We start from the raw sequence: 21190 nt of genomic DNA on the forward strand, positions 1-21190 counted from the left end.
ACTTTAAGTAATCACCTCCAAGAATAAAAATTGCCAGTAATGACAAACTTTTATAGAACATGACAAAATAATTTGATGGCATGTTCTATAAAAGTTATAATTAAATTTAATGATGAAAGATGTGGACTTAGATTTTGTAGTCTTGTTAAAAACTTCTGTCATATAGCTTTTTAAAAAGACAATAAAAGTGAGTTACTAAAAAAAATAAAATAGAAACAGACAAACAAATTATTGGCCTTTACTGCAGATATTTTGAGAAGCACTAGCTTGGAGGACAGGCTAGAAGATGGCAGGTGGGGAGGAGGTGCAGAGAGGGGCGGCAACAGCAGGAGACAAAGCTTCAAGCTAGAAGCTTACATAGACTGTACTATGAACATTTTTTTAAATAAATAAATGCAAAAAGGAAGCAAGCGAGGTTTGAAAATTACTCATATACCTCTAATACAGAATGAAGACATTCTAGTTATCTAAATAAAATGCATAAGCTCTGACGTTAGAATCAGAAAATTTTCAGATATGCAAACCACAGGCCACATTGTTGAAGGGCAAATGTAGCAGAGAATCAAGGAGACTATCAGGTTCACAACAGTTAATTTCAGTGAAAAAAGACCAGGGTCTGTGTAAGAAGAGAAAGTGTATTGACAGTTTGATCAACACTTTTAAAATTATTTTGATTCCTTCATTTGAAACCTTTCATGGAAGAGGAAAAAAAAAACCTGAGTTGATATGGAGGCTTCGCATATAGCGACTTTATAAAATCTGAGTTGATATGGAGGCTTAGTCTAGTAGGGATCTTCCTCCCCAAACAACATAAGTTATATCAATTAAGATACTAAGTAAAAGACTTAAGGAAAAGTCAATTATTTAAAGATACCAAATTAAAAAAATGTTAATTGTATTAATGTTTCCCATAGTAACAGTAAGTTAGGATTAAGGAAGGTCTATTACTTTTCTATGTTCATTATGCTATTGCAATTGCTACATTATTTTTGATCAGACAAGTAACACAAGTAAGCTGGAGTTTTAGGAAGATCTGGTGGTTGTAAAAGACTCCAACAAGGATGTCAGTAAAGAGGCCTGCCAGCACAAGAGCTCCAGATGAGAAATGATAAGACTCTGAACGAAGATGGCTGGCTGTGAGAAAGGGAATTAAGAGTGGATGGAAGCAATGCTGGAAACTAACAATGATTCATTTGAGCCAAGCATACAGATTTTCTTACCAGGGTTATCCACAAGGCCAGGAAAACACTAGTGAGAAGGCCAAATTGGTTTACGGCAATTAATTCCAACTAGGACAACTCACCCAGATTATAAATTGATCTTTCTTTCACCAGCATCACGTTTCTACTAAAAATCTGGTGTGAAAGTTTAAACACATTTTATAAAGAGTTATTTCTTAAACAAATAAAAAAATATGACTTTGAGGAGTGTTTTATGAAGTTGGACAGGCATTCCATGTATACAATTAGCCTACTTTACCAACCTCGTAACCCAGCTCATCAGTACTGGCACTTCTTTTTTGAGATGGAGTCTTGCTCTGTCGCCCAGGCTGGAGTGCAGTGGCGCGATCTCAGCTCACTGCAAGCTCCACCTCCCGGGTTCATGCCATTCTCCTGCCTCAGCCTCCCGAGTAGCTGGGACTACAGGTGCCCGCCATGGCGCCCGGCTAATTTTTTGTATTTTTAGTACAGACAGGGTTTCACCGTGTCAGCCAGGATGGTCTCGATCTCCTGACCTCGTGATCCGCCTGCCTCGGCCTCTTAAAGTGCTGGGATTGCAAGCGTGAGCCACCACGCCCAGAGTACTGGCCCTTTTTTAAAAAAAAATTTTATATAGATATTTTATGTCTGACAGGAAAGTTTTAAACTCAAGACATCTATTCTACTACAATAGTTGTTCAAAAATTTAATCAAACTAGAAAAAAGTACAATAGAGAACTCGTCCTAGTGGAAAACCATGACATATAACAATAAAAATTCCATTAGAGAAAATTAGTATATTCAAGTGTTTAAGCTAAATTGATTTATGGTCATTTAGTTAACACTACCCAAAATATTCTCTGTTTTTGTATCAGCAATTTTATCAAAATTAGCTAATAAATATTATACACTGAGATAAACAGCACAGAAAGTATATAAAGTCCTATAAAATATAAAAAAGGGTGAATTAATTTTGTTAGTTACTCAATATGATGATTGTATCTCTTTCAAAAGAAGGAGCTAACAAAAGAGCAAGGGAAACATGGCCTAAGACACTAAAAGGCTTTTTAAACACTTCATTCTTTATTTAGTTTGCAATATTAAATTAATTACATCCTTTTTCCTCCCAATCATTATCTTTGAGCTTTCAGTCAAAAAAAATTACTATACTTAAAAATATAACATGAGTGTTTTGCAGGGTATGACAAACTATAGTAAAAACCTCATAAAACATTAGTTTAGAATCCTCAACTTGTCAAATACTCATCTCCTGAGATATACCAGATCCTCCTTTTGGAGACACAGTCCACTGGTTAATGAAAGGCATATTGAAAAGACATTCTATACTTTGACCCAACATCTCCCAAGCTTATTTGACCATGGACTGTTCATTTAAAAGGAAAACATATTTAACACAACACGTTTTAGAAAAAACACATTTGACATAATCATCTTTAAAATCTAAAAACGTTTAAAAATATGTGAAAGGAATATAGAAAATCACTATTAGTAATTTGTTTTTATAAATTTTTAGTTTTCAAAGTTGTTCACTATACATTATAATGTCTTTTTTTTTTTTTTTTTTTTTTTTGAGACGGAGTCTTTCTCTGTCACCCAGGCTGGAGTGCAGTGGCACGATCTTGGCTCACTGCAACCCCGACTGCCGACTTAAGTGATTCTCCTGCCTCAGCCTCCCAAATAACTGGGACTACAGGCACGCGCTACCACACCTGGCTAATATTTGTATTTTTAGTAGAGACAGGGTTTCACCATACTGGTCAGGCTGGTCTTGAACTCCTGACCTCATGATCTGCCCACCTTGGCCTCCCAAAGTGCTGGGATTACAGGTGTGAGACACCATGCCTGGCTGTCTTTTTTTTTAATCTGGAAGAAAAATCTAAATTTGACAATTTTCTAAGAACAACTCATTGGCTGTGTATATTTACCAGATGGCTACCTATAATTTACTTATCCAACTCCTAGTTGGATCCAGTGAGCATTGCTTATCATTCTGGCTACGTGGTAAAACAAAGGTGTTGAAAATTAAGAACAACAACAAACCAATTATATCTTGTGGCGGGGCGGTCACAGGAATATGCATGATTATAATGTTAATTTTAGTAGAATTAGAAGTTCAGAAATGGGGTTCAATATCAACTGTTTCATCAAATATAAAAGCAGATTTCAGACTGCCAACCAGTGATTAACACCTAATTATATCTGAATAAAAAAATTTTAGTATTTACAAATAATTGCGTCATTGATTTTAAATTCCAATTATAGGTAAAATATAAATGAATATATGAAAAGTGACTTGCAACCAAATAATTATTAGTAATTTTATGCAGTCTTTTAAAAAATAATGTTTTAAAGATTTTCTTGATGAAATTACAAGAAAAGCTAAGCATTTAAGTGGGTGATTAAAATAACTTCATTACTAGGTTTTCTGAACATTATCAGAATAGTGAAGAAAAAGCAGTTAGGATTATCCATATGAGGCCTACAGGTAAAGAGCAAAGTTGGCTCAAAGTTGCCATTCCCTTTTTGAAACACTGTGGTCAGGTAAAACATGGTGAATTTCAGCATGCTGTATCTGCTCTCTCTCTCTGACCAGAGTTTTTCAGTTAGCTAGATGAAACTGAACTATTCACAACTGATTATGAGCACAATAATCAATCATTATGCATTTACCTAGTTCACTTGGATTTCTCCTTCCCAGAAATAAGCAGCATAAGGTCCAAGAGCTTAAGACATGACAAATTCATTTAGGTTGTAGCTATACTAGAAAACAGGAGTGTTAATCCAAGTAGAATTAACCACTTGCTCATCATCTTTTTTGTTGCTCTGCCCACCTACTTGTGTTAATTTAATCCAATTACTTTATCATTTCTCAGAAATGCTAATAATGCTCTTTCCTTTGTAAGAGGAATTTTAATAATTCCAAAAGTAATCACTGGCCTATACTATAATAAACACACAATAATCAAACATGCTTCTATTTTTCCTCAAAACGGTAATTAACTTTTTATCTGAAATCAGGGATTGCTATTGTAGGATTTGTATTAACTGTCCATTTTCTCTGGTTTTTGATAAATCGTATTAAGTGTTATCAACAAAAATACTATTTCTTCTTTCAAGCTTTCCAATTCCTCTCTCCAGAAGTAATCTACACACTGAATTCTCAAGAATATTTTTCTCCATTTCTCTTACAGCATTTAACCTCTTTTACTGTTTGATTACATTATTTATCTACATTTATTCTTTCCATATAAGTTCCTTAAAGGAAGGATTGTAGCTCTTTCATTTTTTAAACCACATTGCCTGATGAAATAACTTGCACAGATGAAGTACATAATACATATTTTGAATTATAAGCTAATTTATAACCGAGAAAGAATTGTCTGAAATATATTAAAGTCATAACGATTAAGCCTTAAGAACTCAGGAAAAAAATATTCTCACCGTCTGTCTCCAAGCTCTGAGCCTCTGCTTTCTGAGAAAGAAAATTGAGAAGGCTGTTGAAAAGTAGCTCTGATGTCATCCGGAGTCTTCAGATTCCCTGTCCTCCTTCAGTCAAGTGTGCATCTTAACAAGAGGGAAAAGATAGTTTGGCATCTATTCCAAACCAGATTCTGGAATACCTTTTGATCAAGTTCAACTTATCCCATTACCTTTTCTTGTTCAAGTTCAATACAAAAGTAGTCATTTGACAGAAAAATATCAATTGTTTATGAATGCTGGTTCATTAACAGAAAGCAATAGATCTCTGCTTTCTAGGTAATAATCGATAAAAGTAGCTGCTTCAACAAAATAAGCTGTGAAAAAGGTTTATAGTTGCTAGGATGTGTTTATTAACCTTTGTTAATTTCAAATTTCTTAGCGTGCTGTGCTAAATTAATTAATTTACATACAAAAAATTATAAATCCTCCTAAACGTGTATCTCTTAAAAAAAAAAAAAAAAGAATAGCTATAGTTTTCTTATATGGAACTTTTTCAGTTTCAAAATACCAAGTATGTAATCTTTGCAGCAAAAAAATTGGTAATAAATATCAAATGCCCTATATATCCATGAAAAGATTTACACAACAATGCCCAAAGTAGATTTATTTTTAATAGTCAAAAACTGGAAACAACTGAAATGCCCATCAATAGGTGAATGAATCATATGGTATATCCATACAATATAATTTTACTACTCAGTATCAAAACAGAATACACACAACACATACGGAAAATAAATATGGATGAATCTCAAAATAATTACCCTGAGTGCAAGAAGCGAGACAAAAAGAAACATATTTTGTGTGATTCCATTTGGATAACATTCCAGAAAATGCAAATTCATCTATTGTGAAAGAAAATAGATCAGTGAGGTTGCCTGGGGATGAAGGATGCCCAAGGGAGGGATTACAAAGAAATATCATCTTAATGGTGATGATGGTTTCACAGGTGTACACACATGTCAAAACTTGTCAGATTGTTCCTTAAATATGTGCAGTTTATTCATCAATTATACCTCGATAAAACTGCAACAAAAATTAAATGCCTTAACATGTTACATGTCCGTTGATGCAGCAATTCCATGTCTAAGATTTATCCTAATTAAAAAAAACATGGAGGATAGGTGTAAATATTTAGCCATAAGGATGTTCAAAATACATATTATTATATTTGTGCAGTGCATTGTATACAGCCATAAAATGTCAAAATGAGAAAATTAGAAATAGTTAAATAAACTACAGTATATTACATCACGGAATATTATGTAGTCATTAAAATATTATACAAGAAAATTAAATTATATGAAATTATATACTATATAAGTGATAAAAACAGGAAACAACATTATTTCAGCATAATTGAATTTTTGTTTTAAACAAAAGTAAATGCAGTAATTATTTCTGCATTTAGAGGTAATTATTATTTTTTCTTTTTGCTGATTTGCATTTTCTAATTTCTCTACAGTAAATACATACATATTACTTTTCTCACAAACAACACAAATAAAATGATGCAAATAGGAAAAAATTTAAAATTTTCCACTCCCTAATACAAGTATAAAACTCCTAAGAGGCAGTGCACAATACAGATGTAGTTCTGAGCTATCACACGGCCACCAGCAGCACCCTACTAAATAGCTGTTTGGGAAAGAGACAGGTCTGACACATAAATGGGAGCATCATTAAGTGAGTAATGCTTTACCAGTTACAAAATGCTATCATAGACATGACTGTATTTGATTTTCACAACTCAGTGAAATGAGCAGAGATTCCATTTCATAGAGGAGCAACAGATACTAAGCAGGGCTGGTTAAGTCATATGCCCCAAATTATAGATCTTGGACTCAATTAAATCTTGACTATAAATTCAGATAGGAATTCTAAGAAGAGTAGGAAACAATCACTTGCCCTGATTATATATACCTAGAAGGATGTGATTCACACATCAACTTAACAATAACCATATTTGTAATTACATGAGTACTCCTATTAGAATGTGGTAGGGACCTTGGGAATTTCTGAAGTCTCCAATCCCCAGTCTCTGAAGTAATACTCAAGGCACGCCCATCTTCCCGTTATCAACATTATCTACCAACTCACTGAAATTCCAGTAGAATTTAACTGTTCAGTTTTCAATTACCTTTTTTCCTTCTTGAAAAAAGATTATAACCTTTTATTTTAAAGTTGGAACAAGAAAGTAATCATAACTATATTTGAGAATGCTGGCCGGGCGCAGTGGCTCACACCTGTAATCCCAGCACTTTGGGAAGCCGAAATGGGCAGATCATGAGGTCTGGAGATCGAGACCATCCTGGCTAACAAGGTAAAACCCCATTTCTACTAAAAATATAAAAAAATTAGCTGGGTGTGGTGGTGGGCACCTGTAGTCCCAGCTACTCGGGAGGCTGAGGCAGGAGAATGGTGTGAACCTGGGAGGCAGAGCTTGCAGTGAGCCAAGATCGCGCCACTGCACTCCAGCCTGGGCGACAGAGCAAGACTCCGTCAAAGAAAGAAAGAAGGAAAGAAGGAAGGAAAGAAAGAGAGGGAGAGAGAAAGAAAGAAAGAAAGAAAAGAAAGAAAGAAAGAAAAGAAAGAAAGAAAGAAAAGAGAAAGAAAGAAAGAAAAGAAAGAAAAAGAAAAGAATGAAGGAAGGAAGGAAAGAGAATGCTGCAACTAGTAATCTATAAATTGATTACTGGAACTTTAAAATGTGAACTTGTGGGCTAAATCTTTTTTTGGTCTGTGTATATAGATAAGAAACCCTACAAACTGGCATATTCTATAAAGAAAACCACCAACTCCTGAGAAGGGTAAAAGGAAATATCTCTAGAGGAACATTACTATTATCATTATTATTTTTATTTTTAGAGACGAGGATCTCACTATGTTGCTCAGGCTGGTCTCAAACTCCTGGGTTCAAATGATCCTCCCAACTCAACCTCCCAAGTAGCTGGAACTGCAGGTGTGCACCACGGTGCCCAACTTAGAGGAACATTATTAATGAACTGGTCATTATCTGTTGATGACACCATGAGGAATCCTTACAGCTACTACTCTTACCAACACTCCCAGAACTAAGAGACTTAACAGGTAATGATAACTATAGTTTAATGAGCAATTACTATGTCTCAAACATAACAATAAGCCTTTTACAGATATAATCTTTAAAAAACCCTGTAAGGTGATTATTATTATCCCCAGTTTGTAGATGAGGAAACTGGGTTTAAGTTACCCCAAATCACAAAGCCAATAAGAGACTGAGGTGGAATTCAAATTTCAGTATTTTGGAAAAAGACAGGGCGCCTTGACAGTTCTCTGGAAAATAAATTCTGATTTTTCCCTACTACTGTTCATCTACAATGGTCTCAATTCAGGTAATGCAAAATACTTGGTACTAGCAAGTGTTTTGCTAGTGTTTTGCAAAACACTTGGTACTAGCATATGAACTTAATGAGCCTACATTTTCCATGTAAAAAGTTAAAAGTATTCCAAGCCCACAATGTGTATTTGATATTTTGTCACATTCTAGAATTGTTTATGTTAATGGTTGGTCTCTACTAAGACACTGTCCTTCTGAGACAAATATATGACCACACAAAAGATAAATTAAAAGAATATTTAAATAAAACCAACAAAAGATAACACAAAATAAACTACTCTAACATTAATACTTAAAGTTTTCCTATATTAATAAGTGAGTAAATTAGCCTTCAGTTCAAGTCAGTGAAACTGAATATGCCAGATGTGTTTTGAATCATGACAAAAGAAGCATGTCTAATGAATAAGAAAATTTTAAATAACTTCATCATAATTATATTATGAAATATTATACAATCTTTAAAATGGATGTTTTCAAAGATCCATTTATTTAATAATGTGGTAAAATTATCAGAATACAATGCTAAGAAAGCAAGATACTATTCATCTGAGTTGAACGAATTGCTAAACAAATTAGAAGGCTAGACACTATGCTAGGTGCTGGAATTACAACATGAATAAGACGAACACAGTTCCCATGGGAAAGAGACAGGAAAGAAGCAAACAGAAAATAAAATAATTGAAGATTTCAAACAAAGCAAGAGGTAGAGAGGAAGCTACTTTACATAAAGTGATAAGGAAAAGCAAAAGCTTCTCTGAGAAAATGACATTTAAGCTGAGAAGGCCCTAGTCATACAAAGAATAAAGTGAAGAGAATTTCCAATAAAAGAAATAGTGTATGCAAAGGACGTGCCTGCTTAAGGAACTGAGAGATGACCAAAGTAGGTAGTAATGAGCAAGGAAAAAAATGGTAACAAATTAGGTCAGAGATGTGAGCATAAAGTACGATCTCAAATTTGTTTTTTAATGTGTTACCCCATACACATGTACACACACCATACTGAAGGGACGGAGAACACAATGATAACAGTGATATTCTAGATGGTAGGAAAAGGAGTTGGGGTTATTTTCCCTTAATATTTCCACATGCTCCAAAATAGGCTGCATAAACATTACAATGAGAAAAAATATGGCTAGAACTTCCAGTCTAGTGTTGAAAAGAAGTGGTGAGCGCAAACATTCATGCTTTGTCCCCATTTTACGGAGAAAAAATTCCACCTTCCACTATTAATTATTATACAGCTGTAGTATATAATACAGCTGCTATTCCCTCCTCCCTATGTGTAGTTTTTGAGTTTTGTTTGCTTTTATCACTGATGTGTTGGATTTTGTCAAATGATTTTTCCTGTATCTATCGAGATAATCATGTGAGTTTTTACTCTTTTATGTGGGTTTTTAGTCTTTTAGTCTATTAATAATATATTATTATATTTATAATATATATAATTACTATATTAATTGTTTCAGTGTTAAAACAATCTTTCCTTTCTAAGATAATTGCCTACAACTAATATCATACTAATGGTGAAAGACTGAATGCTTTCCCCACCTAAGATCTGAAGAAGACAAGGATATCTGATGTCTACTCAGTGCAACAAATATAAAGATAGATAGACTGAAAAAGAAGTCAAAATTATCCTTATATGCAGGTAACATGATCTTGCTTGCCAATAACTCTAAGGACTCTACAAGAAACCCCAAATAATTAATAAAAAAAAGTTCAGAAAGGTTTATGACAAGATCCACAATCAACTGCATTTCTTTTCTTTTCTTTTTTTTTTTTTTTTTGAGACACAGTCTCACTCTGTCACCCAAGCTGGAGTGCAATGATGCAGTCTTGGCTCACTGCAACCTCTGACTCCCAGGTTCAAGCAACTCTCCTGCCTCAGCCTCCCAAGTAGCTGGGATTACAGGCATGCACCACCATGCCTGGATAATTTTGTATTTTTAGTAGAGACGGGATTTCACTATGTTGGTCAGGCTGGTCTTGAACTCCTGACCTCAGGTGATCCACCCACCTAGACCTTACAAAGTGCTGGGATGACAGGCATAAGCCACCACACCTGGCCATTAAATTTATTCTTAAGCTTTATTCTTTTTGTTACTCTTGTGGCTGAATGGAATTTATTTTTGGATGGTTTGTTGCCAGTATATAAGAAATGCAGCCGGGCACGGTGGCTCACGCCTGTAATTCCAGCACTTTGGGAAGCAGAGGCAGGAGTAAAACATGTGCACTCAAAACTACAAAACACTGTTGAGGGAAATTAAAGAAGACTTGTTTATTGGAACAAAGATTCAGTTGATTGAAAGATCCAATATTACTAAGACGTCAATTCTCCCTACATTGATCTACCTAAATGCCATCGTAATCTTTTTCTAGAAATTGGTCCTAAAATATATATGAAAGTATAAAATACCAAGAATAGTGAAACAACTCTGAAAAAGTATGAAGCTGCAGGACTTAAACTTATCTAATCTCAAAACATACTATAAATCTATATGGTAACCAACAGTGTTGGTCCTGCTATAAAGGTACACATATAGACAATGGAACACAATAGAGTCCAGAATAAACTCCCATTCATAGTCATTTGATTTTCGACAAATATGCCACTGCAATTAAAATAATAGTCTTTTTAATACATGGTGCGGTACAGTTAGATATCCATATGCGAAAATAAATAAATAAGTGTAAACCTGTATCTCTCAACATACAAAAATAACTCAAAATGGATTATAGTCTGAATTGTAAAAATTAAAACACAACTTCTAGAAGAAGGAATAGGATAAACTCTTATGACCTTAAGTTACAGAAATATTCCTTAAATAAGAAAACAAAAGCACAATCCATTTAAAAAAATGAAAAATGGAATGTCATCAAATTGAAAGACAATCCACAGAATGGAAGAAAATATATGCAAACCATATAACTGATGAAGATATACTATACAGCATATATTAAAACCCTTTGAAGTCAGCAATAAGATAAACTAACCAAATTGTTTTTAATGGACTAAAGATTTAAAGGTACTTCACCAAAGAAGACATGTGAATGTTTAGTAAACACATAAAAAGATGCTCATTGTCATCCACTAAAGACATGAAATACTAGTAAAATCACAATGAGATCACATCACACACTCACTAGAATAGCTATATTTTAAGAAAAAAAAGACTGAAAAAACTCAAAGGTTGGGGAGGACAGGAAGAAACTGAAACTCTCCTCCATTGCTGGTGAGAATGTAAAAATGGCATAACCACTTGAAAAACAGTTTGGTGGTTTTCAAAAAGTTAAACATACATGAATGTATAACCTTGCAATGACCCACTAATTTTACACTGGAGTACCTAAGAGAAATGAAAATATATGTCCACAAAAAATCTGTCTACAAATGGTGATATCAGCATCAATCATAACAACCAAAAATTGTAAACAAAACAAATGCCCATCAACTATTAAAGGCAAGCATAAAGTGTAACCAACAAAAAAGGGAATGAACTAATGATTCACATCACCAAGGATGAACCTCAGAAACTTAATGCTTAGTGAAAGAAGCTAAATACAAAAGATATCTATATTGTATGATTCCAAAAAGATATCTATAGTGTATGATTCCATTTATATATGAAATGTCTTAAAAAGCTCAACTGTATGTAGAGAAAGTAGATCACCTCCTGGGGCAGGAGAGGAGAGCAGAGATTGGAAATGGGCGTGAAGGACTCTGTGAAGACATGAAAATGTCCTAACGCCGGACTGTGGTGATGGCTGCAACATCTGAGTGCATTGATTCAAAACCTTCCAACTGAACACTTGCAGTGGATGAATTGCTTGATACATGTAAATTATACCTAAATAAAGCCATGAAAAACAAAAATAAAAATGATATATTACATACAAAATCATAAATTTATTTAAAATGAGTCTGATGTGCTGACAAAGGTCTAATATCCAGAGTTTACAAAGAGTTTAAACAAATTTACAAGAAAAAAACATTAAAAGGTGGACAAAGACATGAACAGACAGTTCTAAAAAGACATTCGTGCGGCCAGCAAATATAGATATAAAAGCTCAACATCACTGATCATTAGAGAAATGCAAATCAAAACCATAATGAGATAACGATCTCATGCCTGTCAGAATGGTGATTATTAAAGAGTCAGAAAACAACAGATGCTGGCAAGGTTGTGGAGAAAAAAGAATCCTTTACATTGTTGGTGGGAGTGTAAATTAGTTCAACCATTGTGGAAGACAGCGTGGCAAGTCCTCAAAGACCTAGAGGCAGAAATACCATTTGACCCAGCAATCCCATTACTGGGTATACACCTGAAGGATTATAAATCATTCTATCATAAAGACACATGCACATGTATGTTCACTGCAGCACTATTCACAACAGCCACGACATGAAATCAACCCAAATGCCCATCAATGATAGACTGGATAAAGAAAATGTGGTACATACATACCATGGAATACTGTGCAGCCATAAAAAGGAATGAGATCATGTCCTTTGCAGGGACATGGATAGAAGCCATTATCGTCAGCAAACTAACGCAGAACAGAAAACCAAGCACTGTATGTTGTCACTTAAAAGTGGGAGCTGAATGATGAGAATACATGGACACATTTCTGGGGAACAACACACACTGGGCCTGTTGGGTGGGAGGTACAGGGGGAGGGAGAGCATCAGGAAGAATAGCTAATGGATGCTGGGCTTAATATCTAAGTGATGGGTTGATCTATGCAGTAAACCACATGGCATATGTTTACCTATGTAAAAAACTTGCGCATCCTGCACATGTACCCCAGAACTTAAAAGTTGAAGAAAAAAATGAGTCTGATGTAAAATACGCTGCCACTTCTCTCATTATTTTAAATAACAATCATACTTTAAGATAAACCTAATGTATTACAATTACTCTTTGGAGAATGCAAAAGTAGAATTAAGATGACTATCCACCTTCTTCATACACTACTGGTGGGAATGTAAAATGCAGTGTAGCCACTAAGGGGAACAGATAGTTCCTTAAAAAGCAACATCAAGTTACGACATGACCCAGGAATTCCATTCCTGTGTATATACAGAAGGGAAATAAAAACCTGATGTCCATCCACTGATAAATACATAAAATGTGATAAATCCATACAATGAAGTATTATTTAGTCACAAAAAGGAATGAAGTGCTGACACATGCTACAACATAGTCAAACTTTATTACGCTCAGTGAAAGAAGCCAATCACTGAAAATCACATGTGATCCCATTTCTATGGAATGTACAGAATAGGCAAATTAATCTAGACAGAAGGATCAGTGGTTGTCTAGGGCTGGGGTGGGAAGGGATGGAAATGGAGAGTGACAGCTAACAGGTGTGGAGCTCCTTTTAAGATCATGAAACTGTTAAAAAAAGACTGTGGTGTTGGTTACGCACCTATGTGAACATAAAAACTACGGAACTGAACACTTTAAACAGGTGAATTTATAGTATGTAAATTATATCTCAATAAAGCTATAAAAATGACTATTCACCTAATACTTATTAAAACATCAAAAGTAATTTCAGGGTAAAAACCTAGATCTCTAATCTTACTTGTGTGCTTCTGAAGTTATGTCACATTTATCAGAACAGTTTGTTAATATTCAATTAATTCTGGCTAAATATTAGAATACTTTTTAAAAAAAAAATCAACTGTATTCTTGTACACCAGTAACAAACAGAAAACAACATTTAAAAAATATCCAACAGCAAAGCATACCTAGGAATAAAAGTAACTTGTAAATACTGCATGTTCAATATAAATAAAATATATTGGAAGGCATTAACAACGAAACCTAAATAATCCAAATAAATGGAATGACACACCATACCATGTTTATTATATAAATACTCAGTATCGTAAAATGACAATTCTTCCCAAATTAAACAAATGCCTTTAAGGCAATGCCTATCAAAATGTAAAAGGTTTAATAAGTTGATTCTAAAATTTGCATGGAGCAGCAAAAGCCCATGAAAGAGAAAAAATCCTACCACCAAAAGAAAATAGTAGGAAACTTGCCTTGCCAGATACCAAAATGTATCATAAAGTTCTAATAATTAAGCTAGTGCGCTCCTGGAAAAGAGAAAAATTGATTGCTGGAGAAGTAGATCATCACACAGATAAAATATTTGACAAAAGTTACACTTTAGATCCCCAGAGAAGGGAGACATCATTCAATAGTGTTGAACAACTGGTTACCCATCGTGGAGGCAAAAGTGGATTCCTGATCTCTAACATATAAACAATAAATTCCAGAGGGATTAAAGTTTTAAATAGAGAAGGCATGTCTTTAATATTTTTAAAACAAAATATAAGAGGATATCTTTATGATCTCATAGTAGGAAACGTTTCCTTAAGACACAGAAAGGGTTAACTATATGCAAAGTGTTAAGATTAATAAATTCAAATGCATTAAAATTGAAAACTTCATTCATCAAAAATACAACAGAAGATGAAAAATGAACAACACCATAAAACACACTGCCAAAAAAATTGGGGGTTGGTGTGATGGCTCACACCTATAATCCCAGCACTTTGGGAGGCCAAGGTGGGTGGATCATTTGAGGTCAGGAGTTCGAGACCAGCCTGGCCAACATGGTGAAACCCCGTCTCTACTAAAATACAAAAATTAGCTGGGTGTGGTGGCAGTCACCTGTAATCCCAGCTACTAGGGAGGCTGAAGCAGGAGAATTGCTTGAACCCAGGAGGCGGAGGTTGCAGTGAGCTAAGAACGCATCACTGCACTCCAGCCTGGGCGACAGACACTCTGTCTCACACACACACACACACACACACACACACACACACACACACACACACACACACACAAAACTTTGGTATCCAGAATGTGTGTGTGTGTGTGTGTCCTATAACATTTTAATTAAAAATGGGCAAAATAGAGAGGGGGTAGCCCTAATAAGAGGGGTCAGAGAGCTCAAGCAGGATGAGGTGGGTGTCACTGTGGAGTAGAAGAAATGATGTGGTATGGGGAATTCGAGCCCAAGCTCTAGATCTGTATTGTTCTTGTTATTGTATGTGTTATTTTAAAATTTTTAAAAATTTAAGACACAAAAGTATTTAATGTAAAGTTTTAAGTATATAATGTACAAAAAGTATGAACTCACATTTCACGAAAGAATACACTAATGGTGAATAATCACATGAAAAGATGTCTAACCTTATTAGCAATCACAGAAAAGCAAATCAAGACCAATAAGATGCCATTTTGCATCCAATAAATTAAGAAAAGGGTGGTTTGAGGTGAGCAGGATGACAGAGAAGTCCTTGCACAGGAGTGGTCCAGCACTGGGTATCAATGCCCAAGCTGGAGCAGAAGGGAGTCCACAAAAAGATGCACTGTGGTGTGCAATGTAGAAATCGATGTGGGGTGAGAACGGCTTCCACATAAAGGGGCTTTGTGGCTCAAGTAAAACTAAGGGGTAGGGTGAGGGACAGGAGAAATGGCAGATTGACTACATACAGGGAGAATGATCAAATAAAGTAACACTAAGGATCATGGTAGTCAGGTTTCTCACTATAAGAGGAGGTACAAAAAGGGAAGGAAATATAATTGAAGCCTATAGGATTGGAATGAAATTAGAGATATCAGTATGATCAAGGGATGACATGTCAAAAAGATACTGAAGGGGATACCGCTGGCAAAATCAGGGACAACAAGGGCACCAAAATAAGTTACAAAAGTAATGGATTACAGCTCACTGAATAAAATACGGGCTCATAAGCACACACTGATACAAATAAATTAACTAAAACTGTGATCAGGGAAGGGATTTTACATAGTTTCAAAGCACCTGCATGCAAAATAATTACTAATTACAGAGGGAAAATGAGTAATTTCACAGTAGATAAACTTAGCAGACATCATCTTAATCAAGTAATCCCAGTGAAAAGTCAACAGTAATGGGTCAAAATGAAATTGTATGCCACCACATAGGATGCAAAGAGAAGACACAGTATCACTTCTGTGATATTCCTGCTCAATATTCATAACATGGATCTAATCATGAGGAAACAGAAGACAACCCTAAAGGAAAAGATATTCTACACAATTACGGGCCGACATGGTCTTCTAACATGCCAGTGTCTTTAAAGTCAAAGACTGAAGAACTGTTCCAGACTGTGGGAGACCAAAAAGATGAGACAAGTAAAATGCAAAGTGTGATTCTAAATGGAATCCTTTTGCTGAAAAGGACATTATCGGGACAACTTGGAAACTTGAATGAGCTCTGAGGATTAGAGAGTAGTGATGACCAATGATTTTGATGGTTTTGTTCTGGTTTCCAGGACAAGGTCTTGTTTCTTTCTGGGAAACACACACTTGTTTATTCATGGGAAATAAGTCAACAGAGGAAAAAAGTTCCACTGTATTGTACGTGTAACTTTTCTGTGTTACTTTAAAATTAAAAATATGTAGAATACAAATGCATAAAAAAACAGTTTTGAGTACATAATGGGCATAGGATATAATAAGAATTTCATAAAATAATACACCGATGATGAAAAAACACATGAAAAGATGTTCAGCCTCATTCGTTATCACACAGAAAAGTAAATCAAAATCATAATACGATGCCACTTTGTATCTACTAATTTGGAAAAAGTTAAAAAGTCTGACAATTCTTAGATTTGACAATGATGTAGCTCAACAGAAGCTTCTGATATATTATTAATGAAATGTAAACTGGTCTGATAACATTGGAAACAACTTCATATTATTTCATATAATTGAGCATTCTTTACATATCTACTCTTGGGTATACACCCTAGAGTCTTGCACATCTTCTTCAGAACACATATAAAAGAACGTTGACATCAGCAATGCTTATAATAGTCATACATATGTGTGTAAATATAAGTACACCTATATATGTGTGTAAGTATATCAACATAGGTATATCAAAAACAAAACAAAACAATAACAAACAAATGAAAGGACCCAGCAACCATCCAAATGTCCACACAGAGGGGAAGAAATAAATACACACAATGGAATATTGCCCAGGAGTGGAAATAAATGAACTATACCTACATACAGCAGTATAAATAAATTTCAAAAAACCAATATAAGTTGAAAAAACAAGTCTCATAACTGTACATATTAAATAACTTAAAGAGTATAACTGGGTTGTTTGCAACTAAATGTATAAATGCTTGAGGGGATGGACACCTCATTCTTCATGATGTGCTTACTTCACATTGCATGCCTGTATCAAAACATCTCTGTACCCCATGAATATATACACTTGTACCCACAAAAACTAAATTAAAAAAAAATTTGAAACAGCAAGTATCCGAAGACTTCATACAGAATGCTACCATTTTCGCAAAACAAAAACATAAAGTAACATATTATTTAAAGATTAATGTAAAAACGAGTATTATTTAAAAGGCAGTAAATGATTAACACAAAATTGAAGAAAGCGGTTGCAAGACACCAGGGGCAAGGAGAGCAACATACCGACAGATTCAGCTGTGGTAGTTAAGTCGGATTCTATGCTCGATGGTAGGTTCTTGGCAGATCACTGTCATATTGTGCCTCATAATTCAAATACATTCCTGTTTATACCAAGGGTTACTTACATAATAGAAAACAAGTGGCTATATTGTGGCAAATCAGAGCTTTGACAAGTATCTTGTTTAGGTAAGCATCTTAATAATTTCACACATGAACAAATGTTAACTGTTAGGTGACAGATTTTCTTTATTATCCTTGTTAGAAACAAAACCAAAGGAGTATATAAAGAGATACACTCAAAAGAATTGAAAAACTGACTGGCAGATAAAAACTTATAGCTTGGTCAATCAAAGAATGAGGCTAATTCATATCTACCACCACTTTGGTCTCAAATAAAGCTAACATAAATGCTTGCTTACTTAATTACTGCAAACTTCAGAACTGTCTGATGAAAGATGGTCATTTTGCAAAAATTACTTAACATGAGAAATAGGTAAACTGGAGTAATTCAATACACTTCAGGTTCTTAACAAAATGCATTTTCCCTCTAAATCTAAACGGGCTTTTTTCTCTCTACTTGGTCACACAGGCCAGCAATCATATATTCACCATGACAGCCAAAACTGTGATGAGAAATACTGAATCCATCTTAAAGAGCAAAGTTTACTCGCACAATAAATAACTCTTTATATTTATTATATGGTACTTCCATCTAAAAAAAAAATACAATTCAATTTTCTCAACAACCTTGCATTACAAGTAAAGCACACACTGTTAAGCAATAACCACTGCATGCAGCATAATACTTAAAAATATTTTAAATAAGTTAGAAATGTGAATGATACTCTAAATCAAATTTGCTATCCAAATACTTCTTGAGTATCTAGCATGTGAAAGGTACTTTATAAGGTGCTTTTTTGGCATTTTATGTAATGCACACGGATTGAAAATCTTAGCTACGTGCTGCATTCTTGTTAAATGCAAATGAGTACAATAATCTCGTTAAAAGACATCTTACACTAATTCCTCTTCAAAAGAAAGGGAGTGAGAAGCCATTCATCCTGATAAACTTGCATAAGATATACTGTCCTGATTCTTTCTCTGGGCTTGGATTTCTTTTTAATGATGTGCTTGCACATTAACTACAGGCTACACAATACTGAGGAAGTTGGAGTGGGGTAAGATCGCCTATTTAATAACACATTTCCTTTAGAAGGATCATTGCTTCACGTTACAGAGGAAACAGACATAAAACTACATCCACACCATTAGTCCTTGCGTTGTATTTCTTTTTGTATGTATATTTTTTACAAGGTTTGGGGCTGAAAAATCAGGCACTGATTCAAAGAATAAATAGATTTAATATGCAATTTTTAACACTAACGTAGGCACTAAATAAATGTACAGTGTACAAATGTTTATTTGAATACTCTTATTTTAAAATTACTTCCAGTGTTTCCCTGTGTTGTTCAATGGAACATAAAATATCCACTCCATATAACACTTAATTTTTCTATTTCCTATTCCTTATTGTTATTATTGAAATTACATTCTTTTAAAAGTTATTTCCTATTATTAATGGTCAATATCATTCTTTTAAAAAATATACATTGGTCCAAAAAGTATTTATATAAACAAGTGTTTATCTGACATCCCCATTTGGAGGTCTCCAAGCATTTCAAGTTTAATATGTCAATAACTGAGTCCCTGTTATTCCTAATCTCAGATCAGCTCCATTCTTCCAATTGTTCAGGCTGCCATCCGAGATGCCTCTCTTCCTCTCACACCCACATACAATCTTTTAGCAAATTCTACAGGCTTTACCTTGGAATCCAGAATCCAGAATTCAGCTACTTCTTACTGTCCCCATTCAAGTCATCTCCTTCTCTCCTGAATTATCATAATGGCCTCCTCACTGGTTTCCTTGCTTCTGTTTTTGACACCTCTTTGGTCTACTTAACACAACTGCTGAAGTGATTCTGCTAAAACATGATATTGGGCCACTCTTCTGCTCAAAACTTCCTAGGGGCTTCCCCCTCTGACCTCATCTCCTGTGACCCTCCCTTACTCACCCCACTCCAGCCACAGGAACTTCGACTGGAATACTCTCCTTCCCAGAGGGCTGCATCACTAGCTCCTATGCTGACTCAGCCTCTACTCAAGTCACCCTCCGAGTAAGGCCTTCCCTGGGTGTCATCTAAAACTTCTGGACATCTCCCCTGTCCCTGCCCTCAAGACCCTCCATTCTCCTCTCTTTGCTTCAATTTTTATTTAGCACTTAATAAGATACCATAAATTGAATTGCTTTATCTTATTTGTCTATCTCACCAATAAAATGTAAGCTCCAGGAGTGCAGCAATTTTTTTTCTCTTTTGTTCACTGTTCTATCCCCAGGACTTAGAAGAATAACCGAAATACAGCAGGCACTCAATAAATATGACTGGGTGGGGTGCATAGTTCACACCCATAATCCCAGTGCTTTGAGAGGCTGAGGCAGGAGATTGCTTGAGCCCAGGAGTTTGAGGCTGTGGTGAGCTATGCTAACCCCACTGCACTCCAGCCTGGGCAACAGAGTGAGTCCCTGTCTCCAATAAAGGAAAACAAATAAATAAATAAATAATAAACATGTCTGTACTTTGTGATCTCACCAGACAGTCTGCAGAGATGAGCAAAACTCATATCCTCACCAGCTGTGACAAACACTGCAGTGACCTCCTCAAAAACACACTGTCCTCTTCCTTATTTGCCTGTAGAAACTCACCCTCTTCCCCTCAGGAGGTGAATCCCAATTAAGTAAAGCCACTTGTGACAAATAATGTCTACTCTGATAGTAAGAGGCAGGGCTTAGGCATGGGTATATGATGTAATTATGACCAGTGAAGGTGACAAGGAAATGTGGGAAAATAGCCATCTTTCAACCCTGAGGAGTGACATCACCAAGTCACTCAAGATGGCAGAGTAGAAAACAGAAAATACCATGTGGGACACTAATAAGATCATTATGACAATTCATTAACTGCCAATATTCCAAACTTTTTGTTGAGTGAGAAGATACACCCTTACTGTTTACGTTACTTTTAGTAAGGCCTTCTATTACTTATATTTTTATTAACACAGAAAAGGTTTTACGAATATTCACACAGTTTCCCACAATGGGTTAAGTCAAACTAACACGAAGTTGGATTGATTCATCTGGTAGAAGTCAGGTGTTCTCCTTTTCTTCATGCTGCATGCCTAGACAACATGTCACATGACAATGAAACATGATATTTCAATGGAAATCATATTTTCTCATAGGAATAATATGTTACAAACAGGGTTTCCTCTTAATTAAGAATTGAAAATAAACATATTACCAAAGCAAAGGCAGCACAAATATAGAGTTCTAATAAGTTAAATGGTAAAATTATGCTCCCAATGACTACATATTTAACAATGTTCTACAGAATAAGTGCTCACTCAGAGGGAGGAAAACATGGAAGGAGGGAGAGAGGAGGATGGGTGGTAAGGAGGGAAGAGGGGAGGTCCCAAGGCCAAATAAATTCAGGAAATGATGATTTAAGTTAAAATAGATCACGACATTCCCTTTCTACGTGTAT

At 35.0% G+C, this 21190-nt stretch overlaps 1 protein-coding gene across 9 annotated transcripts in view; it reads right to left on the reverse strand.

Moving 5' to 3' along the window:
• NRIP1 (nuclear receptor interacting protein 1) overlaps window positions 1-21190 on the reverse strand; it is a 332678-nt gene that overhangs the window by 275993 nt on the left and 35495 nt on the right. For 6 of the 9 annotated variants that reach the window (XR_010111080.1, XR_004668446.3, XR_008622455.2 and 3 more), the window contains one exon: window positions 4662-4784. The exons of the other annotated variants lie outside the window; for them this stretch is intronic. The gene's annotated coding sequence lies outside the window, so the exon portion shown is untranslated. The remainder of the gene's footprint in view (window positions 1-4661; window positions 4785-21190) is intronic. 9 annotated transcript variants of the gene reach the window in all.

The sequence above is a fragment of the Pan paniscus genome, chromosome 22 (assembly GCF_029289425.2).
Source record: "Pan paniscus chromosome 22, NHGRI_mPanPan1-v2.0_pri, whole genome shotgun sequence".
Lineage (NCBI taxonomy): Eukaryota > Metazoa > Chordata > Mammalia > Primates > Hominidae > Pan > Pan paniscus.